The 20200-nt window shown below is 51.7% G+C and overlaps 1 protein-coding gene across 1 annotated transcript in view; it reads right to left on the reverse strand.

Moving 5' to 3' along the window:
• LOC127037853 (zinc finger protein 560-like) overlaps positions 1 to 20200 on the reverse strand; it is a 463505-nt gene that overhangs the window by 201923 nt on the left and 241382 nt on the right. The window contains exon 2 of the mRNA XM_050930000.1: positions 4002 to 4069. The gene's annotated coding sequence lies outside the window, so the exon portion shown is untranslated. The remainder of the gene's footprint in view (positions 1 to 4001; positions 4070 to 20200) is intronic.

Here is a 20200-nt window from a genome sequence, read left to right on the forward strand (position 1 = left end):
GTACCACCAGTCAGGGTGAGAAATTGCTAATTCAAATACTATCCATCTAGTATGTTAGGCTTAGTCTGAGTTTTGGTTATTTGCTAAATAATCTGCTTTGATCTGTTTGTTATCACTTGTAATCACTTAATCTATCTTTCTGCAGTTAATAAACTTGTTTGATGCTTTATCTTAATCAGCGTATTTTGAGTGAAGTGTCTGGGGAAAATCTCAGCTTGTTGTGCACATCTGTCCCATATCGAGGGGAAGGGGAACTGTATTAATGAGCTTGCATTATAGAGATCCCCGTGCACTATAAGATGGTATAATTCTGGATTTATACTACAGCAAGTGTGCAAGGTGGGGGAGTGGGAAATTGGCTCTTGTCTTCTATCTGTCCTTGAGTGGCTTAGGTAGAGCACTCAGGTAGCTTAGTTGGCAGCATGGCGCCACCTGCTGTTGTGTTGCGTGATAACAGGCCCTGGAGAGGCTGGCGAAATCTCCAGCAAAGCAGTGTGAGAAGGGCCAGCCCAGCGTGAGGGTTAGAGGACACAGCAGTTCCCAGAAGCTCCACAAACTGCCGCCTGGGGGTGACAACCCATCATGCCCTACACTACACAAGTCTCAGCAGGTTTGTCACATGCTGTCCCCTCCCTTTCTCCACCCGAGATATTTCCTGCTTCCCACCACCTCTAGCAATTCCCACCCTCTTATGCATTTACTGCTCCTCAACCTCCAAGCAGAGCCCACCACCACCTCCCTGATAATCTTTTACCTGAGCCAGCTCCATTGCAGCCATTTCCTTCCCCTGGGAGGACGAGATGATCTGCAGCGAAACATGGATGTTATTCTCTGGCCTGCCGGGGTGAAAAGGGCAAGGTGTGAGAATTCAGACTAGGCTTTTGTCCATTCCCCAAGCCGATTCCCCCCAGCTTTTCCCCTGCTAATGCATATTCTAGGTTCTGGCACACTGTGAAGCTCAGAGTGACCTTATTCCAGTACAGGCCTAGCCCCTTCCCACCAGGGTGTAACCCTCTGACACATGGGGAAACCCTCCCAGTAACAGTCTCTCTCTTACACGTATCAAGTTTGCGGACAACACCAAGATGGGAGGGGTTGTAAGTGCTTTGGAGGGCTGGATTAAAATTCAAAATGATCTGGACAAACGGGAGAAATGATCTGAAGTAAATAGGATGAAATTCAGTAGAGACAAGTGCAAAGTGCTCCACGTTGGAAGGAACAATCGGAGGCCAGAGAAGAGCAGAAACAAAGGAGTCACTTCGGGGGATTCTCCCTGTCATTGTCCCTAAGGCAGCTGTCTCAGGTTTACAAAGGTGTTTCATGTTCCAGCCTTTATACAGTCTCTCATGGGAGTGCCCCTTTCATGGACTGGGCCTAGTTTTAGTTTTTGGTAGTTAACAATCTTGGTTTATTGTTCATCTAACCAGTATGTGTGGATTGAAGTGTGTTGGAAACTCTGTTTGGGATAACAAGCTGGTGCATGTCATTTTCCAATGATGAAATGACAGACTTCATATGAGCTTGCGTCGTTCAGTAGCATGCTGGACAGTGCAAGATGCACATTTCTGGGGGAAAGTTGGGCACTTGAGAATTTGCTGGTTTTCTCCTGAGGTGTAATTCATGAGTGGCTGTCTAGCAGCACTCAATACTGTGTAGCTGGGAGTGAGTTACATGCTGGAGACTGTGTGTTAAGTGGCCAAGAGGGGCTGTTCTCGCGGGAAAACAGTGGAAAAGGCACCCCAGGCCGGAGAAATGAGGGGACACAGCTATTTAACAGTCCAGATTGTACTCGGGGTAACGTCACAGACACTCACTATGACAAAGCCTCTTACAACACAGAGAAAGTAAATCCATGTCCCAGAAATCGAAGACTCAGACAGAGGGCAAGTGTCCCTGGCACTGCTTCTTGCTGACAGAGAGGTTCAGAGACAGTGTGAGAATCCTGGGGAAGCTGGGAACAGGAAGCATTGGGCTGGCGGGGTTCACTGGAGAAAGGGAACAGGAAGGGCAGGGATATTACTGAATCCAGGATCTCAGCAGTGCTAGATGACAGGATAGCACATAGTGCAGCCCATTGGAAAACACAATCCTAACTATACATACAAAATGATGGGGTCTAAATTAGTTGCTTCCACTCAAGAGATGGATCTTGGAGTCACTGTGGATAGTTCTCTGAAAACATCCACTCAATGTGCAGCAGCAGTGAAAAAAAGTGAACAATGTAGGAAATAATTAAGAAAGGGATAGATATGACAATATCTCATAGATCATATTTGTAAAAACAGCAAATAAATCCATGATACACCCACATCTTGAATACTGCATGCAGATGTTGTCACCCGATCTCAAAAATAGATATATTGGAATTGGAAAAGGTTCAGAAATGGGCAACAAAAATGATTAGGGGTACGGGACAGTTATGCCAGACCTAACCCCCAGTTTCACTTCAGCAAACAGGAGATATTTGACACTGTGCAATACGGCTCCTGTGCTCTGTTCCCAAAGTGTTCTGCAGCAGAGGAGGGTCTCCGGTAGTATGTGTGTCACTGGCCTATTGGGGTGATGCTGAAACAGGACAGGGTACAGATGGCATTGTGGGGGTGGCATGAACCTTCACTCTTCATTTCCCCTTCCAAGAACAGAAGGGACAGGAACCCTTACCCAGCAAGACCACCGTCTCATAGTTCTCCTGCATGACATCCCAGTAGAGGGCTCTCTGAGCGGGGTCCAGCAGAGCTAATGGGAGCCCCTCCTCACAGGGAAAATGGCTGATCTCATTTGACCCACTGTCCATCTGGAATCACTCCTTGTCTTTCCATACGGTGACTCTGGATGAACAATGGTCTCAATGACACCAGATTACAGAAAGAATGAGTCCAGAACGTTGTGGAAGAGACCATCGTGTGGCAGTGCTGACTCCCTTCCCACCTCCCTCACCCCCGCAGATCTAGGACAAGGACTGGGGGCTCAAATTTTCCAAATGGAACCGAAAGTTTCTGCAGTTTTCAAAAGAGAAGAAAAGCAAAATCTTTGATTTCACACAAACTGTGTTTGCTACGTGGACAGAAAGTTATCCCAGTGACAGGGCACGTGACTGGGGAATGGACTTGGTGACCTGGTGACTTGGAGTCAGGACTCTGGCACAAGTTGACCAGAGAGAGGGATCATGGTTAGCAGCAGCCCCCAGACACCCCCTAGTACCCAGAGCCCAGACCCACCAGCCAGGGGCCCCAGACACCCCCCAGCCAGGATCCCATCAGATATTCCCTGGGACGCAGCCCCCAGAGTCCCTGGCCAGGGACTCCAGATACCCCTCAGAGCCCTACCGGCCAGAGAACCCCCACCACACCATGATTACCAGGTTGGGAATCCCAAAGGGTTCCCCCCACCAAGAGCCCCCAGCAGCCAGGGACCCCCTCAAGGGACCCCCCCACTGGGAACTCAGTCCCTCACTGCCTGCCTAGGAACTTCCCCACCCTCCAGAACGATCTACCCTGACATTTGCCTGGGACCCCCTCCTCTGCCCAGTGGGACCCCCTGATGCTTTACAGTGTGACCCATCACTCTGCTTCCCTGGCATGCCCTCACCTAGTGCCAGGGATCCTCTCCCCCAGCTCTGTGCACTGGGCATGGCAACAAAACCAGGAACCAGCAGGGGAAGCACAGACAGAGCCCCTGGCACAGAACCAGGCTCCCTCTAACCCTCTGTCCCGCCCCCCCAAGAGACACACACCCCCACTGTTCTGCAGCCACCAGGCCCCCAGCGATACCCACCTCCAGGACCCATAGCCTCAGGGATGGGCACGTCTGAACCACCACCCCCGAAAACCCCAAACCTCCACAACCCACCAACCTGACTAGGGTACCCCCTGCCCAGCCACCCAGAGGCCTCCCCCTACCACAATGCCCCTTCAGCTGCCATCTCCCCACACAGACACCTTCCCTGCCCCTGCAAGTGTTACCTCACTGAGTGTGAGAAGTGGCTAGAAAGTTACCACCACCTCCTGCTGGCCAGGCACACAGGCAGAGGGAGCCTGGGGAGTGCTTCTTTAACAGGAGAATGGAAGGCCTGGAGGGCAAGAAAGGTCCACGGGCTGTCACTAGCAAATAATGGCCACCATGGATCCACCCCAGAGGCGGCTGCATCTTAGCACATTGGGAAACAACCCATCATATTCAATTAGAAATAAAACAACTAGAGAGAAGAGGGGGAAATGTTTGGGGTATTTTATATCAATCTTTGAGACACGCAGAGAGAACCTGTCACAAATGACATTTGATAACATGAGAGAAAACCACCAAGATCGGAGGGGATTTGATGTTGCTATAAAATAACTAGTGGAAAAGGGGGACTGTTGGACTGGATTTTATATGACTGTCCAATACATAAACAGAATGTGATGGTCCCCCCCGGCCCCGGGGCAACCATTCACGTGAGCAGCTCAGAGCCCTTTGAGGAGCTGATTTAAGGGGGGGGGGGCGGGAGCTGAAATTCTCCCTGGACAATGGAAGGGGGCAGCAGGGGGATTGGGAAATGGGGTCTGGGCAGTCTCCATGGGGGATGTGCTCCTCCCTTCCCTGCCCTGGCAGAGAACGGGCACCTCATCCCATCCCATCCCCACTCCAGTGGGAGCCATGTTCTGGGGAATGACCCAGGGCAACAATTTCCCACCTAAACAAGGGCAAATCGCTGCAGGTAAAATGGGTGGGAAAATCCACCCCCCATCGGAGAGATTTTAAATTGACATTTGAGAAGTATGGAGAGAAAAGGGAAAATCAGAGGCAATTAGAGAGCTGATCATTGGGGGGGGGTAGGAGAATCTCCTGGATTTTATAGCCACGTGTGATAATGAGAGAGAAAAGGGGAAATCTTGAGAGAATGTGTGTGTGGGAGGAAGTGGCAAAAACAGGCACAGGATCCAGTTAACTCACCTCCCCACCACCCCGGGAATGTCCTGGCTGCCCAGAGACAGTTTTAACCCCCCACCCCAGTGACCTCCCCCTCCCTGCAACTCCGGCTTCTCCTCCCCGCCCCGACACCTCCGCCCTCACACCAAAGGGGGGGGCTCTGCCAGCGCCTCCCCCTGAGCTCAACTCCTGCTCCTCCCCCCAGCCCGGATTGTACCATTTAGCCCCCTCGGAACCCTGCCTCCAGCTGCCTGACCCCCCCCCGCCCATTAATTTCCTGCTCAGCGCCTGCCCCCCCCACGCTCCCTGTTACTCCCCCGCCCCGCTCCAGCCCCGCCCCCAGAGCCCGGCGGAACGTTACGGCTGGTCCGGGCAGGGGGAAGGGCAGCGGCTTCAGCGGCTGTTACTGGGCATGCGCAGTGCCCGGGAGTAGCACATTGGTTCGGGGAGTGATTTAATACACCGCCCCCCACCCGCCGGGCCCCAGGCTCCGCCCCCTCGCCGGGCCTCGGGCTCTGCACCAGGCTCCGCCCCCCCTGGGCCGGGCCCGGGGTCCGCCCCTCCCGCCCACACGATGGCCGGGCCCCGGCCCTCCCATCCCAGCAGGGCGGGCGGATCCTCCTGCAGCTCCACTGGGGCCGAGGCGGCTCCAAGGCTTCTCCCAGGCTCCCTGGGGCAGAGTCACTTTCCCGCTCCCCCAGCGCCTCTCACTCCCCGGGGGCTCCGGATCACAATGTCCCACCGCCCTTCCCCCGCCTGCAGCTCCAGCTTCTCCCTTCCCCTCCCGCCCCCGCCAGCCACACCAAGGGGAACCCCCGGACCCCAGTCTCTGTCCCCACCTGGATCCCAGCGGGGCTGGGGGCAGATCCTGGCTGCAGGTGAGAACAGCGGCTTCCCTCCGGCTCGGGCAGCTCCAGCGCTGCTGGAAGCACGTGGAGAACCAGAGAACAGATGCTCAGCCCGGGCTCCACATCACAATGTGACAGAGCCAAGCCCCTGAGCTGAGCCAGAGCCCCACCCTTAGGAGCTGCCCCGCCCCCGGGCTGTGCCAGAGCCCTGCCCCCAGGAGCTGCCGCGCCTCCGGGTTGTGCCATAGCCCTGCCCCCAGGAGGTGCCCCGCCCCTGATCTGAGCCAGAGCCCCGCCCCCAGGAGCTGCTCCGCCCCCGCTCTGTGCTGGAGCCCCGCCCCCAGGAGCTGCCCCGCCTTCGAGCTGAGCCAGAGCCCTCCCCAGGAGCTGCCCGGACCTGGGATGTGTCAGAGCCCCGCCCCTGGAATTTCCCCATGTTGGGTCTCAGAGCTTTGTTCTCCTGCCGCCTTCTTCCCAGCACCCCCTGCTCCCTTCCTATGTCTGCAAACACCCCCCCCTCCCCCTGGGCTGCCTGCAGTGCTCGCTGAGGCTGACTCCAGTGGCTGAAGTTGCCTCCATCTCTGCTTCACCTGGAGGGGGAGAGACAAAGAGAGGAGATGGTCCCAGGGTGTGAAACCAGAATCAGGGGGCAAGGAAAGAAGGACTGTTTGGAAACGTGGGTTTTTTGTGGAGGGGGGGGTGAGCCAGAGGGATTCAGAAGAAGTTGGGCAGCAGAGGCCCAGGGAAATTGAGGGGAACCCCCTGGGTGTCTCAGTGTTGGCCAGGATTTGTACAGCACCTTCCATAATATGGGGTCTGATCTCAGTCATGGTCTGTGCAGCACCTGGGAGCCCTGATGTCTGTTTCCTGATCACAGGCTCTGGGAATGGAGAGAGGGAAACCTTAGCACCTGAAGGTTAATGCAGCCCTGTGTGCAACCCCTGCTAGGGTGATCCGACAGCAAATGTGAAAAATTGGGACGAGGGTGGGGTTAATAGGCACCTATATAAGAAAAAGACCAAAAAATCGGGACATCTAGTCATGCTAGTCCCTGCTGTTCTCATAAGGGGTCGGCTAAGAGAGGGTTTGGCTACACTTGCAGCTGTACAGCGCTGGGAGTTAAAGCTGTCTTCCTACAGCTGTTTAGGGAAAGCGCTGCAGTGTGGACACACTGACAGCTACCAGCACTCTGTCATGGCCACATCTGCAGCGCTGTTGGGAGTGGTGCATTATGGGCAGCTATCCCAGCATTCAAGAGGCTGCAATGTGCTTTTCAAAAGAGGAGGGTGGGGTGGAGTGTGACACGGAGCGTGGGGGAGACAGAGCGAGTGGATTTTTGGAGCTGACACTGTGTCAGCTCCCTGCCTAGCAAGTTCAAGCCTCCTCCCCCACCCCTCTCTCATTCACTAAATGCAAATAGCCGCCTTTGTTTTTTTCCTCACAGACCAGATAAGCCGCTGATCCAAAACAGACCCCCCGCCCTGTGCCCACCCGGCTGCTTCTCTCCTCAAGCAAACACCAGCTGTGGGTGTTCCAAAGGGATCCCCCTGCCTCTGCTCATTCACTGCAAACAGTAACTGTGTTTGGTTTTTAGATAAGCAGCTCCGGGAGCCTTGAGCTCACAACAAAGCAAACAGAGGCATCACACCAAAACAAAGAGCGTTATCTCTACTTGAAAGCATTATGGGAATTTTCCGGAGGTCAGTGACAGCGTAGTAAGATTAATCACTGTTTACACTGGCACCCCAGCGCTGCATCACCAGCTCTGTTCTCTTTATTCCTCTCGTCGAGGTGGAGCACATGCAGCAATGTAGCCAGGGAGATACAGCGCTGTATGTGCCTTGCCAGTGTGGACGGGGAGTAAGTTACAGCGCTGTAAAGCCACCACCTGCACTGTAACTCTCCAGTGTAGCCAAGGCCTGAGTTGTAGTAATAATAGCAGCCAAGAATCCGGTGGCACCTTCTAGACTAACAGACGTATTGGAGCATGAGCTGTCGTGGGTGAATACCCACTTCATCAGATGCAACAATAGTCCCATATGGGCTAGTGGTCAGGATTCCTGGTTTTCACCCAGGTGGCCTGGGTTCAACTAATGGTGTGGGAAGAGTGCAGAGCTTTTGCCCAGAGTGGAGGCAGGAAATGAAAGGAACAGGAAGGGATCCTGCCAGCAGTGGAGTTAGACAGTGTAGGGAGGGGACCCTAGAAGTGCGGGAGGGGACCCCAGAAGTGCGGGTGGGGCAGTGGTTTGGGGGGAGATGAGGGAAGGATCCCAGCAGTGCGGGAAGTTGACAACCTGGAAAGAACAGGCCTGGCATGGGGACCTGGAAGAGTGAATGTGTCCCTCTAAACCCATCAACTGCAGACTAGGCAGGCTTGGAAGAATTGCGTATTTGTTGGTAAATGTCAATTTCTGTGTAAACACACAACCCAATGGCAAAATATTTCCATCAATAATCATCAAAATTGACAGATGGGCAAAGTAAGACTCATGGTGCTTGAGAACTTATCATGTTGTAGGAGCAGCAGTGATCTGTATGCTCTGTATAACCTGTATGCTCAAAAGGTCTGTTAAACTCCCCCAGCTTGTGTCCTTTCCCTCTTTGAATGCCTGTGAAGTGGCTTTCCCACTCTCCTTTGTGACTCCATGTGCTCCATGCGTCCTGGTCACTTTTCCCACTTGGGCTGTGCTGTGAGGGGAGCATCAGAAGCTTCTGCTCTCTGCCCTCCCGCTATGCAGCCCGGCTGAGGAAAGTGACCTGGATGCAGGGAGCTCGGATGATCTCACTTCTTGCCCCCACATCCCACAGCCCCTAGGGGTGCCCAGATGAGCAGCGTTCCAGGGAGGAGTGGGGGGCAGCAATGCCAGCTGCTCCATGCACACAGGTCAGTCTCCCCATGTGGGTGCAGGAGGGGGTGCAGGGGTTTCTGTGATGCGTATTCTATCAGTATCGTCACTCAATACCAGGCACTCAAATTCACCAGTCTTAGTACTTAGACATTTAGCGTTTTTGTTTAAGCACTTCTAAAATGTGTCCCATTTTAGCTGTCTGCTATTACATGATGTAATTGAGGGAGACTCTTTCATTTCACTGTTTCTCATCAGAACCTACCTGTACATTATCATCTTCCATCCTCTCCACCTTACTAGGCTATAGAGAATCCCTGTGAATAGTTCCTCTCCTACCGGATGTCTCTGTCTGAACCCTGTGCTCCTCTGCGCCTGTCGGCTTTCCCCAGCTCTGAGGCTGTGTCTACACTGTGCACCTTACCATGGTGCAGCTGTGCCACTCTAACCATGCCATTGTAAGGTTCACTGTGTGGCCGTCCTTATCGCTGGGAGAGAGCCTCCCCGGCAAAAAGGCAAACTACCTACAATGAGGACAGGAGCTTCATCACCGGGAGCACAGCTCCACCTATGAAGTGCTGTTCACACTGCCGCTTTTCATGGCTCAAATTTTGGCATTCGGGGAGTGTTTTTCTCACCGCAGAGAGACAAAATTTTTAGCAACAAAAGCCGAAATTAAAAAAAACTTCTCTGCAACCTATTTAATTTTACCTTTATACAACCTTTATACTGCCTCCAGTTCTGGTGTCCTCATTTGAAAAAGATGTTGTGAAATTGGAGCTAGGGCAGCAAAGAGACACCAAATGTTCTGAGGGCTGGAGAAAAATGCCTTCCAGTGAGCTATTGAAAGAGCTCAACCTGTTTAGCTTCTCAAAAGAAGATTGAAAGGTGATTTCATTGAAGTGTTGAAGTGCCTTAATGGAGAGAAAAGATTGGGTATTTACGGGCTCTTGAATGGAGCAGAGAAAGGCATAACAAGACCCAATGGCTGGAAAGTGAAAAGAGACAAATTCATATTACAACTAAGGCACAATAGTCAACAGCGAGGATGATTCACCACAGGAGCAAGCTACCAAGGAAAGTGGTGGATTCACCATCTCCTGATGTCATTTAATGAAGACTAGATGCCTTTCTGGAATGTGTTTGCCCCCAAAGTAGCTGTTGTGTCATACAGGAGGCCTGTGATATGCAGGTTAGACGCTCTAATGGTTTCTTCTGACCATGAAGTCGACTAATTTCTGAAAAACTGAGTGTAACATTGGGAGCAGCGTCTGATGTTTTCCTGTCTAGCCGGCTTGCTGCCTAGAACGAACGCTCCTTGAGTGGGGTGATCCGCAGGGAGCAGCTCAAACCTCCAAAGTGCCTGGCCAGGGGCAGGACATTAGCCCAGCAAGGGAGGGGTGTGGCAGTGACATCACAAAGGCCTTTTGCAGGACCTCAGACTATTGGTCAAAGGTGGTGGGGAGGTGGTGACCTCACAGAGAGATGCTGACATCAGCCAGGCAGGACAGGGGCGAGGGGCCAGGGAAACCTCAGAGACCTCTGTGGCTTTGCTTCAGCACATTTCCTTCTCCAGGTCTCTCTTTGAGGACTGAGAGATTATTTGGGGTCATGGACGTGAGTGCCAGGAGGAACCTCTTTCGAGTTTCCTCCTTCCCTTTTAGTGATTTTACTAGAAAACAGCCATCCCTGTTTCGAAGGTAAGAGCCTCCTGGAGGTTTGAAACCTGTTCAGTCTGATCTATCTGGTGACAAGTGAATTCTAGGCATGGAAAACACGAGCTTAAGGAGGCAGAATTTTATTGCGCACCTCGGATTTTGTCCCTTAGTATCACTGGGGACATTAGGGTTTGTCCTTTTTGTTTCACCTCTTCCTCCATCCCTCCCTCCTCTTCTTCTCTTGCTTCTTTTGTCCTTTCTCCTATTCCCTTCCCAACAACAGGACGGAGGGGTGTGTGTGTGTGTTGCAGAGAAGTCCTCTGCAGCTCCCACTATGGAAGGTCCACCCAAAAATGTGGGACTGAAATAGTGCTCGGGCAGTGATCCCCACCGGTGACCTGGGCCATCCTTTGGGCTCTCTGGTGAGAACCCTCAGCCTCCCGTCCTCAGTCTCTACCCTGATTGGCTGAGCAGGGGGTTATTGACAGGAAGGAGACTCAGGTCCTTGTTGTTCTCTTTTAAGATCAAGTAAATAAGTCAGAACCAGTTCTATCTTTGATTAATTTTGCTGCTTCTCTGCATTAATTGTCTCTGAGCAGTTGATGATTCCCTCTAACATTGCAGTTCTCCTCAAATACTTGCTGAATAATTACTGTCACTGTTGTTGGTCTGGAGCTCATCTGAGAGCACAGTATTCAGGTCATTCAATGTCTGAAATTCAAGATCCGATGGTTTGTTTGAAAATCAGGGCTCTTCGGTCCTATTCCCAACACTGCCTCTGACGGGCTGTGTGACCTAGGAAAAGTCAATTCTCCTTTCTCAGCCTTAGCTTCTCCCTCTTTCAAGTAGGGATAATAATGATCCGCTCTTACCTACCTCATAGTGGGTGAAGGATGCGGATCCATTTGGGAGTGTCACTAGAAGTAGTGCATAATATGAAGATTCCCATCATGTTTACTCAGAGCAGATTATGACATAATAGATTAGCTGAAATAGTCTATTTTATTTGTATTTTTTTATTTTGAAATTGTTAATAGTAGCAACAACTTAGCTCAGATTGAAGCATCTTATCTAATGGTTGAGATGTAAGTGTCTCCTCTTTGTGTGCGAGGAGACAATTTAACACACTCTGACAAAGAGGAGATGCTTTTGTTTTGCAACAAAATATTTTTGCAAAGATCTTTCATCCCACTTGTTATGATTTTGAGAAACAAACTGGTTTAGTCTAAATGGGATTTTCGGACAGAAACGGTTTGAATGAAATTTTCCCACCATCTCGATTCCTGGGCTCTGGGGTGTTTTCATCTGTTAGAACAGAAGTCAGAACTGGTTGCTTCTCTTTCTGGCTCTGCCATCGCCTTGTTGTTTAGGCCTTGGGTAGGTCACTTCCCTTCTCCCATCTGTCCAATGGGAACAGGAACAGTTCTCGAACTATGGGCTGTTTAGAGCCCAAGTGAGATAAGGGGAGTTAAAGCCCTCTGTGAAGGAGAAAGGGGAGTTTCACAGTGTTTAGCACCAAGGAATTCTAAAGTTTGCTAAAATGTCTAGTCTGTGGAAACAAGAAATGGTTGGGGCCAAACTTATTAACCACTGCCTTTTTAAAGCCTATTCAAAGATGTGAGTCTCTATGTTTTAGGTACCTGTAGTTCTTTGCTAGCAGCAGAGAAGAGGTTCCTGCCTCCGTTTTTGTGGCCTTAACAAACCAGGTGTTGTGCCCCAGTTCTTGTCTGAGACCCCTGAAAAAGAATATCTTCCCATCCATGAACAAGACAGGACCTATCTTTCAAAGGGGAACAAAAAGACCTCTGGGTCTTACAGACTAGCTAGCCTGACTGCCATAGCTGGAGAGATCCTGCAATACATTCTTAAACACTCAGTTTGTCAGCAGCACCTACAGGATAATTTGGTTCTTGTGACTAGTGAGCGTGGATTTGTCAAGAACAAATCATTCCAAACCAATCCTCTTTCCTTCTTTGGCAGGGTTCTGGACCTGATAGAGGTGAGTAAACAATAGATGGGATCTAGCTTGGTGTTACTAAGGCTTTTGACACAGTCCCGTAGGACATTCTCAGAAGCAAACGAGGGAAATGTAGTCCAGCTGCAATCAGTGTAATGTGGGTGCAGAGCTGGTTGAAAGCCAAGACTCCAGGAACCCTTTTCCATGTTTAGCTGCCCAACGGGGAGGGTGAACCTAGTTGGTCTGGCAGGGATCAGTCCGGTGTCAGGTACTATTCTATATTTTCATGGATGATTTGGAAAATGGAGTGGAGAGCATGCTCCTAAAATTTACAACTGACACGAAGCACTTTGGAGCACAGGATTGAAATTCAAAACACCCTTAACAAATTGGAGACTTGGTCTTCTTGAGACAAACTCCATGGTTAGGGCTCTCTCTCTACACTGGGCTGAAGTGAAAACCCAGAGCCAAGCACTCCTCCTGGGCAGTGAGCTCCGACCTTGATTGGTCAGATGCTGCTTAGCACTGTCAGAGCAGCTTTTGCTGGGGGATTCTCCCAGCACTTTCCATAACCGGGAAAGTATGAAATCCCCATTTGACTGCTGGGGACAGAGCCCGAGAGTGGGGAGCAACTTGCCCAAAGTCCCCAGGAAAAGGAAAACAACCAGCAGTGGAACCAATAGGAAACCCAGCAATGGAACTCAGGAGTCCTGGGGGTGTGCTATGGTGACCAGATGTCCCAATTTTATAGGGACAGTCCGAATTCTGGTGTCTTTTTCTTATCTAGGATCCTATTACCCCCCACGCCGTCCCGATTTTTCACACTTGCTGTCTGGTCACCCTAGGGTGTGCACATGTGTGGGTCCCAGCTTCTCTCTGCCCCACTCATTGAAGCAGATGTGCAGGGTTACTGCCCTGGGAAGTGCAGGGCACCAGTGGATGTGGGGTTGACTGGAGGTAGGGTCTGGCTTCAGGCAGGGCAAGGGCTGCGGGGCTGGCTGGCTTCAGGCAGGGGGGTGCATCAGGGGTTGGCTGGAGACAGGGCAGGGAGGATGCGGCTGGTGAAGGCAAAGCAGAAGGTGCAGGGCTGACTGGAGACAGAGGCTGACTGCCGGCAGGGCAGGGCAGGGGTTTCAGGGCTGGCTGAAGGCAGGACGTGGGGCAGGGCCGGTGCAAGGATGTTTCATGCCATAGGCGAAACTTCCACGTTGCACCCTCCCCCCCCCGCACCCCTGCCCTGAGGCGCCCCACCCGTGGCAGCTCCCCCCCCCACCCTGAGGCTCCCCTCTTGTGGCAACTCCCCTGCTCTGCCCTGCTGCACCCCCCTCGCCCCAGCTCACCCCTGCTCTGAGGACGAGCACCCCGAGTATGCTGTGGCCGCTTCACTTCTCCCACCTCCAAGGCTTGCGGCGCCTAAGCCTGCCAGGCAGTCAAGCACGCTCCTCTGAGCCACAGCAGCCCTGACAGTTGACAATACAGGCACCTTAACCACTGAGTTCCTTCAATGTGTCCCCCTCGGGGGTCCAGCTCCGATCACCAGATACTTGGGATATGTCTATACTTCCTGCCGAATCGGTGGGCAGCGATCAATCCAGCGGGGGTCGATATATCGCGTCTAATGTAGATGCAATACATTGAGTGCTCTCCCCTCGTCTGCTGTACTCCAGCTCAGTGAGAGGCGCAGGCAGAGTCTACGGGGAGCTGCAGCAGTCAACTCACCGCGACTGTGACATTATAAGTATAATCTAATATCTCATTGAAAGGGGACAGGGCCAGAAAGAGTTAATTAACTCACCTCACCGACTGACCTGACCCGTGGGTGAACCTTAAAAACTGATTAACAAGATATGTAAATGAACAGAGCTTTGAAATGCAAGTCTGCAGTGTTAAAGGTAGAAGGGGAGGTGTTTGCTCAGGTCTTGTGATGTCAGCAAACAAGTCTTGTCTATTGCTATAGTTTTAATTCAAAGAGCAAAAAAAGAATGTTAACATTTATGATGATACTTGAGTGAAATAGTTTTATTGTCTGTGTTTCTTTGAAGGTTGTTGTAATCTGTATCTGAACTGTTTGATGGATGTACTAATTGCCAGGATGTTTGGAAGAAGAGTTAAGCCTATCGTTTTCTCAGGCTGAAAGGTTGCCAGAAATGTATAAGAACCTGGGACACGATCCTTCTTCATCTCAGATCTGCTTTGGGTTTCAAGAGGGGGAAACCTTAAGCCACAAGGATTGAGATCCCCAGTCATTGACTGGAGCCACCCTGAATATGGACATTGGATTATAACCTATGGACTATTTCTAAAAGGACTTTTGGCAACTACAAACTCATCTCTACTTTGTATCTGAACCTCAAAAATTGAATTCAAGTCTATATGTCTATTAATCTTTTAACCAACACTTCACTCTCTCTCTTTTCTTTTCTAATAAATTTTAGCTTAGTTAATAAGAATTGGCTATAGCATGTATTTTAGGTAAAATCTAAGTTATAATTGAACCTGGTTATGTGGCTGATCCTTTGGGATCGGAAGAATCTTTTCTTTTATATGATGAAGTAAGATTTTCAGAAATCATCATCATATCTAACAGGTGTGTCTGGACGGAGGCCTGAGGCTGGGTACTTTAAGGGAACTGCGTGGCTTAAACTTCTAAGTAACCAGTGAGGTACTACAGAAGCTGTTTTGTGCTGGCTTAGTAAATCTAAGTATTGAAATAACCAGCAGCGTTTGGGATTTGTGTGCCCTGTTTTGTTTGCAATTAACTCTGATTTAGTGAGCTGAGCTGACTCCCACGGGCAGCACCATCACACCTACATCCAGGCTGCAGGGGTCCGGGGAATCTTAGGGGTCTTGGGGTGCACAGATACCTACGTCCAGGCCATAGGGGTCCCTGGGGGGCTTAGAGAGTTTGGGGGGGGACACAGATACCAATCTCCATGCTCTAGGGGTCCCAGGGGGGCTTAGAGAGTTCGTGGGGTGCACATATTCCTACATCCAGGCTGTAGGGTTATCAGGGGGGCTTAGGGGGTTAGTGGGGGGCAAAGATACCTACGTCCAAGCTGGAGGCATCCTGGGAGTCTTAGGGGATTTGTGAGGGCCAAAGACACCTATGTCCAGGCTGTAGGGGTACCAGTGGGTTTTAGGGGTTCTGGTGGGCACAGATATTTATGTCCAGGCTGTATCGTTCCCAGGGGGGGTTAGAGGTTTCGTGAGGGGCACAGATATCTACGTCCAGATTGTAGATGTCCCGGGAGGGGTGGGTTAGGAGGGTTGTGGGAGTGCAAATACCTACGTCCAGGCTATAGGGGTTCCTGGGGGCTTGGAGGGTTTCTGAGGGGCACATATACCTACGTGCACACTGGAGCGTCCCAGAGGGCTTATGGAGTCTATATGTGGTACTGATACCAATGTTCTGGCTGTATAGGTCCCTCGGGGGCTTAGAGGGTTTGTGGGGGGCACAGATACCTAAGTTCAGGCTGGAGGGGTCTCTGAGTGTCTTAGGTGTTTGGTGGGAGGCACAGATACCTACGTCCAGGCTGCAGGGGTCTCGGAGGGGCTTAGGGTCTGTCACGGAGTGTGGGGGAGTCCGGTCCTGCACCCCTCTTCCTGGGACTCACAGAGACTCTCAGCCAGCCAGTAAAACAGAAGGTTTATTGGACAACAGGAGCGAAGGATACAGCAGAGCTTGGAGGCACAAGCAGGACTCCTCAATCAAGTCCTTCTACGGGTTCAGGAAACTTAGTTCTCAGTTTGGGAATCCTTGAATTCCAACCACCGAGACTAAAACTGAAACTGAACTATCCCAACTCCCTCCAGCTGGCCATTTCCTGTGTCCAGCTTCCCAGGCAAAGGTGCTGACCCCTCCCCCCGCCTAGCTCAGGTTACAGGCTGAGCACGTGTCCAGTCCTAAAGTCACCCCTTGCTCTCCCATCCCCCTCACAGACAGTCCCTGCTCCATCACAGTAATGCACAGAACATTTCCCGCATGGAGCAACAGTGACACTGTGTGGCCAGGCAGGGTAATGCACAGAGCATTTCCCGCATGGAGCAACATTGACACCTTGTGACCACACCAGGTAATGCATAGAGCATTTCCTGCATGGAGCAACAGTGACACTATATGGCCATGCAGGGAAATGCACAGAGCATTTCCTGGATGGAGCAACAGTGATTCCATGTGGCCACGCAGGGTAATGCACATAGCATCACGCCTATGTAGAGGCTGTAGAGATCCCTGCGGGACTTAGGGGTAGTGGGGGGCACAGATAGCTACGTCCAGGCTGGAGACGTTCTAGTGGGCATTAGGGGCTTCATGAGGGGCACAAATATCTACGTCAGGGCTGGAGAGGTACCTGGATGGCTTAGGGGGTTGTGGTGAACATAAATACATACGTCCAGGCTGTAGTGGTCCCTGGGGGTTTAGGGAGTTGGTAAGGGTCACAGAAACCTATGTATGGTCTGGAGGAGTAACTGGGGGACTTAAGGGGTTGTGGTTGCGCAGATACCTACGTACCAGTTGGAGGGGGCCCTGGGGAGCTTAGGGGGTTTGTGTGGCGTACACATAGTTATAACCAGGCTGGTGGGGGCCCTATGGGTCTTAGAAGGCTGGTGTGGGGCAGAGATTCCTATGTAGGGACTGGAGAAGTCCTGGGGAGGGCTTTGGGGTTTTCTGGAAGTCACAAATATCTACGTCCAGGCTGGAGGAGTTCTGAGGGTATTAGGGAGTTGTGGGGGGGGCACATATACTTATATCGTGGCTGTAGGGGTCCTGGGGTTGCTTTGGGGCATTTTGGGGTACAGATACCTACTTCCATGCTGTAGGGGTCGCTGGGAGGATCAGTGGTTTCGTGAGGGTGCACAGATATCTACGTCCGGGCTATAGGGATCCGCTTAGGGGTTTGTAAGGGGCACAGATACATTCATCCAGGCAAGAGGGATCCTAGGGACCTTAGGTGGTTCATGCTGGGCACAGATACCTGCGTCTAGGCTGGAGGGGTTTCGGGGGTCTTAGGAGGGTTGTGTGGGCAGAGATACCTGTGTCGATGCTGGAGAGGTCCTGTCATGTCTTAGTGGATTCGTGGGGTCAGAGATACCTACATCTAGGCTGGAGGGGTTCCGGGGGGATTAGGTGTGTTGGGGGGGGAACAGATACCTACATCCTGATAGTAGGTGGCCCTAGGTAGCTTAGGCGGTTTTTGTCGGTCACAGATACAAACATCCATGCTGTAGGGGTCCCGAGGGACTTTGTGGGGCTCTAGGGGTCACAGATACCTACCTACAGTCTGGAAGGGTCCTGTGGGTATTAGGGGGTGTGTGGGGCATACAGATGCCTACATCTGGGCTTGTGGGTTCCCTGGGGGGCTTAGATGTTTGTGGAGAGCACAGATACCATTATCCAGGCTAGATGGGTCCTGGTGGGATTAGAGGGTTGTGGGGGGCACAGATACCTTTGTAAGCAGAATCAAGATAAACTCTACCCTGACATCTGGTGGTGAATTATGGCAAGTGTGGAAAAGGATTTCAGGGTCTGATCATGTTTGCATAGACACACCCACCGTGCCTGACATGGCCACGGCAGCCTGGGATGGTTACTTTGACAGCTATGGTATCCCCAGTTTATTTGTTGTTGGGGTGTGAGATGTGGAGTGTTGTCACCCTGATTGTGCGGATGAGGAACTGTGAAACAGCTTTGAGACAGGGATTCTCACCATCAGTTGAGTGGCACTCACTAGACAAGGGAGTGGGCTCCTTGGGTGAGCCAGAAACACCAATTACATTTTCTTTTCTTTTAACAGTTGAATAGTAGAGCTGGTTGTTGAATTTCCTAGTAACTGAAAATGCGGATTCCTGAACTGAAGTCATTAAAGTGCTGTGTTAACTAGTGGGAGAGTTAGAAAATATATTGCAGAGCAGCTGATGGAGAAGAGCAGTTTGTGGAACACTTGGAACGGCTCACAGAATGAAATAAGCTAAGCAGTTTTTGGAGAGAGCTGGAGCAGATCACAGGTTGGCTGCTGGAGCAGAGCAGCTGGTGGACTGAGCTGAGCAGTTTGTGGGGCAGAATCCCACGGAGAAGCAGGGCAGTCAGCAATGGACTACGTAAGGTGCCCCTTTCTACCCAGGCTGGCAGGGGGGAGAACCCGGCAGATAGACTCTTGAACTCTGGGGCTGCGGGACTGTAGGTGATTATAGGGTTGCTTGAGTCTTGAAATATTTGAGGTATTGTACTTTTGAGTCTTGGGGTGATTTGGGGATTGCTAGACTCTAGAGCCCAGGGAAAAGGACACGGTCTAGTTGAGGTGTTTTCCCAATTTAATGCTATGTTGTTTATCTCACGTTATTAAACATTTTCTGCTATACCCAGATTCTATGATTGCGAGAGGGGAAGTATTGCCTCTTTGAGGCACCTAGGGGTGCGTATGTAAAATGTTCCCATGTCACTGGGTGAGGGCTCGATCTGGTTTGCATTACGTAATAGGGAAGGGACCCCTACGTATTGAAACCAGTCCTTGCTGCTATCAATTCAGCCTGCCAGATGGGTTCCACCTATGTCCAGTCTGAAGGGGTCCCTGGGGGTATTAGGGGGTTCCTGGGGGGCACAGAGATCTAGGTCCAGGCTGCAGGGATCCCTGGGGGGCTCAGGGGTTTGGTGGGGGGCACAGATACCTACGTCCCAGCTGCAGGGGCCCCAGAGGGGCTTAGGGGGTGTCATGGAGTGTGGTGGAATCTGGCCCTGCACCTCTCTTCCAGGGACACACAGTGACTCAGCCAGCCAGTTAAACAGAGGGTAGTTTTGGCGAACAGGAACGAAGGATACAGCACGGCTTTGGGGCACAACCAGGACCCATCAGTAGAGTCCTTCTGGGGGTTCAGGAAGCTTAGTTCCCAGTTTGGGATTCTCTGAATTCCAACTACCCAGCTCCAAACCAAAACTGAACTAACTCCCTCCAGCCGACCCCTTCCTGTGTCCAGCTTCCCGGGCAAAGGTGCCCACCCTCTCTGCCCTGCCTAGCTCGAATTACAGGCTTAGGTCCTGTCCCTCACCTAAAGTCACCCCCTGCTCTTCCATCTCCCACACAGACAGTACCCACTCCATCACAGTAATGCCCAGAGCATTTCCCACATGGACCAACAGTGACACCGTGTGGCCATGCAGGGTAATGCCCAGAGAATTTCCCGCGTGGACCAACAGTGACAACGTGTGGCCACACAGGGTAATGCACAGAGCATTTCCTGCATGGAGCAACAGTGACACCGTGTGGCCAAGCAGGGTAATGCACAGAGTATTTCCTGCATGGAGCAACAGTGGCACCGTGTGGCCAAGCAGGGTAATACACAGAGCATTTCCTTCATGGAGAAACAGTGACACCATGTGGCCAAACAGGGTAATGCACAGAGCATCACACCTACGTGGAGGCTTTAGAGATGCCTCGAGGGCTTACGGGGGTTTGTAGGGTCACAGATACCTACATCCAGTGTGGGCGGGACCCTGGGAGAGTTAGTGGGGTTGTGAGGGGCATAGGTACTTGCGTCCAGGCTGCAGAGGTCGTGGTGGGGATTAAGTGCTTCGTGGAGGAAACCTATATCTACGTCCGGGCTGAAGGGGTCCCTGGACGGCTTAGGGGGTTGTGGTGAGTACAGTGATCTCTGGGGGTATAGGGACTTGGTGTGGGGCACAGATACCTATGTATGTCCTGGAGGGGTCCCTGGGGGGGGTGCTTAGTGGTATTGAAGGGGACACAGATACCTACGTCCAGGCTATAGGCATTCTGGGGGGGCTTAGGGCTTTGAGGGGGCACAGATACCTACATCCAGGCTGGAGGGGTCCCGGGGCTCTTAGGTGGTTTGTGGGGAGGGGCACAGATATGTACATCCAGGATGGAGAGGTTCTGGAGAGGATTAGGGGTTTTTGCGGATGGCAGAGATACCTATCTCCATACTCTAGGGGTCCTGGAGGACTTAGGGTTTTTTGGTAGGTACAGATAT

Source organism: Gopherus flavomarginatus, chromosome 20 (assembly GCF_025201925.1).
Source record: "Gopherus flavomarginatus isolate rGopFla2 chromosome 20, rGopFla2.mat.asm, whole genome shotgun sequence".
NCBI classification, from domain to species: Eukaryota; Metazoa; Chordata; order Testudines; family Testudinidae; genus Gopherus; species Gopherus flavomarginatus.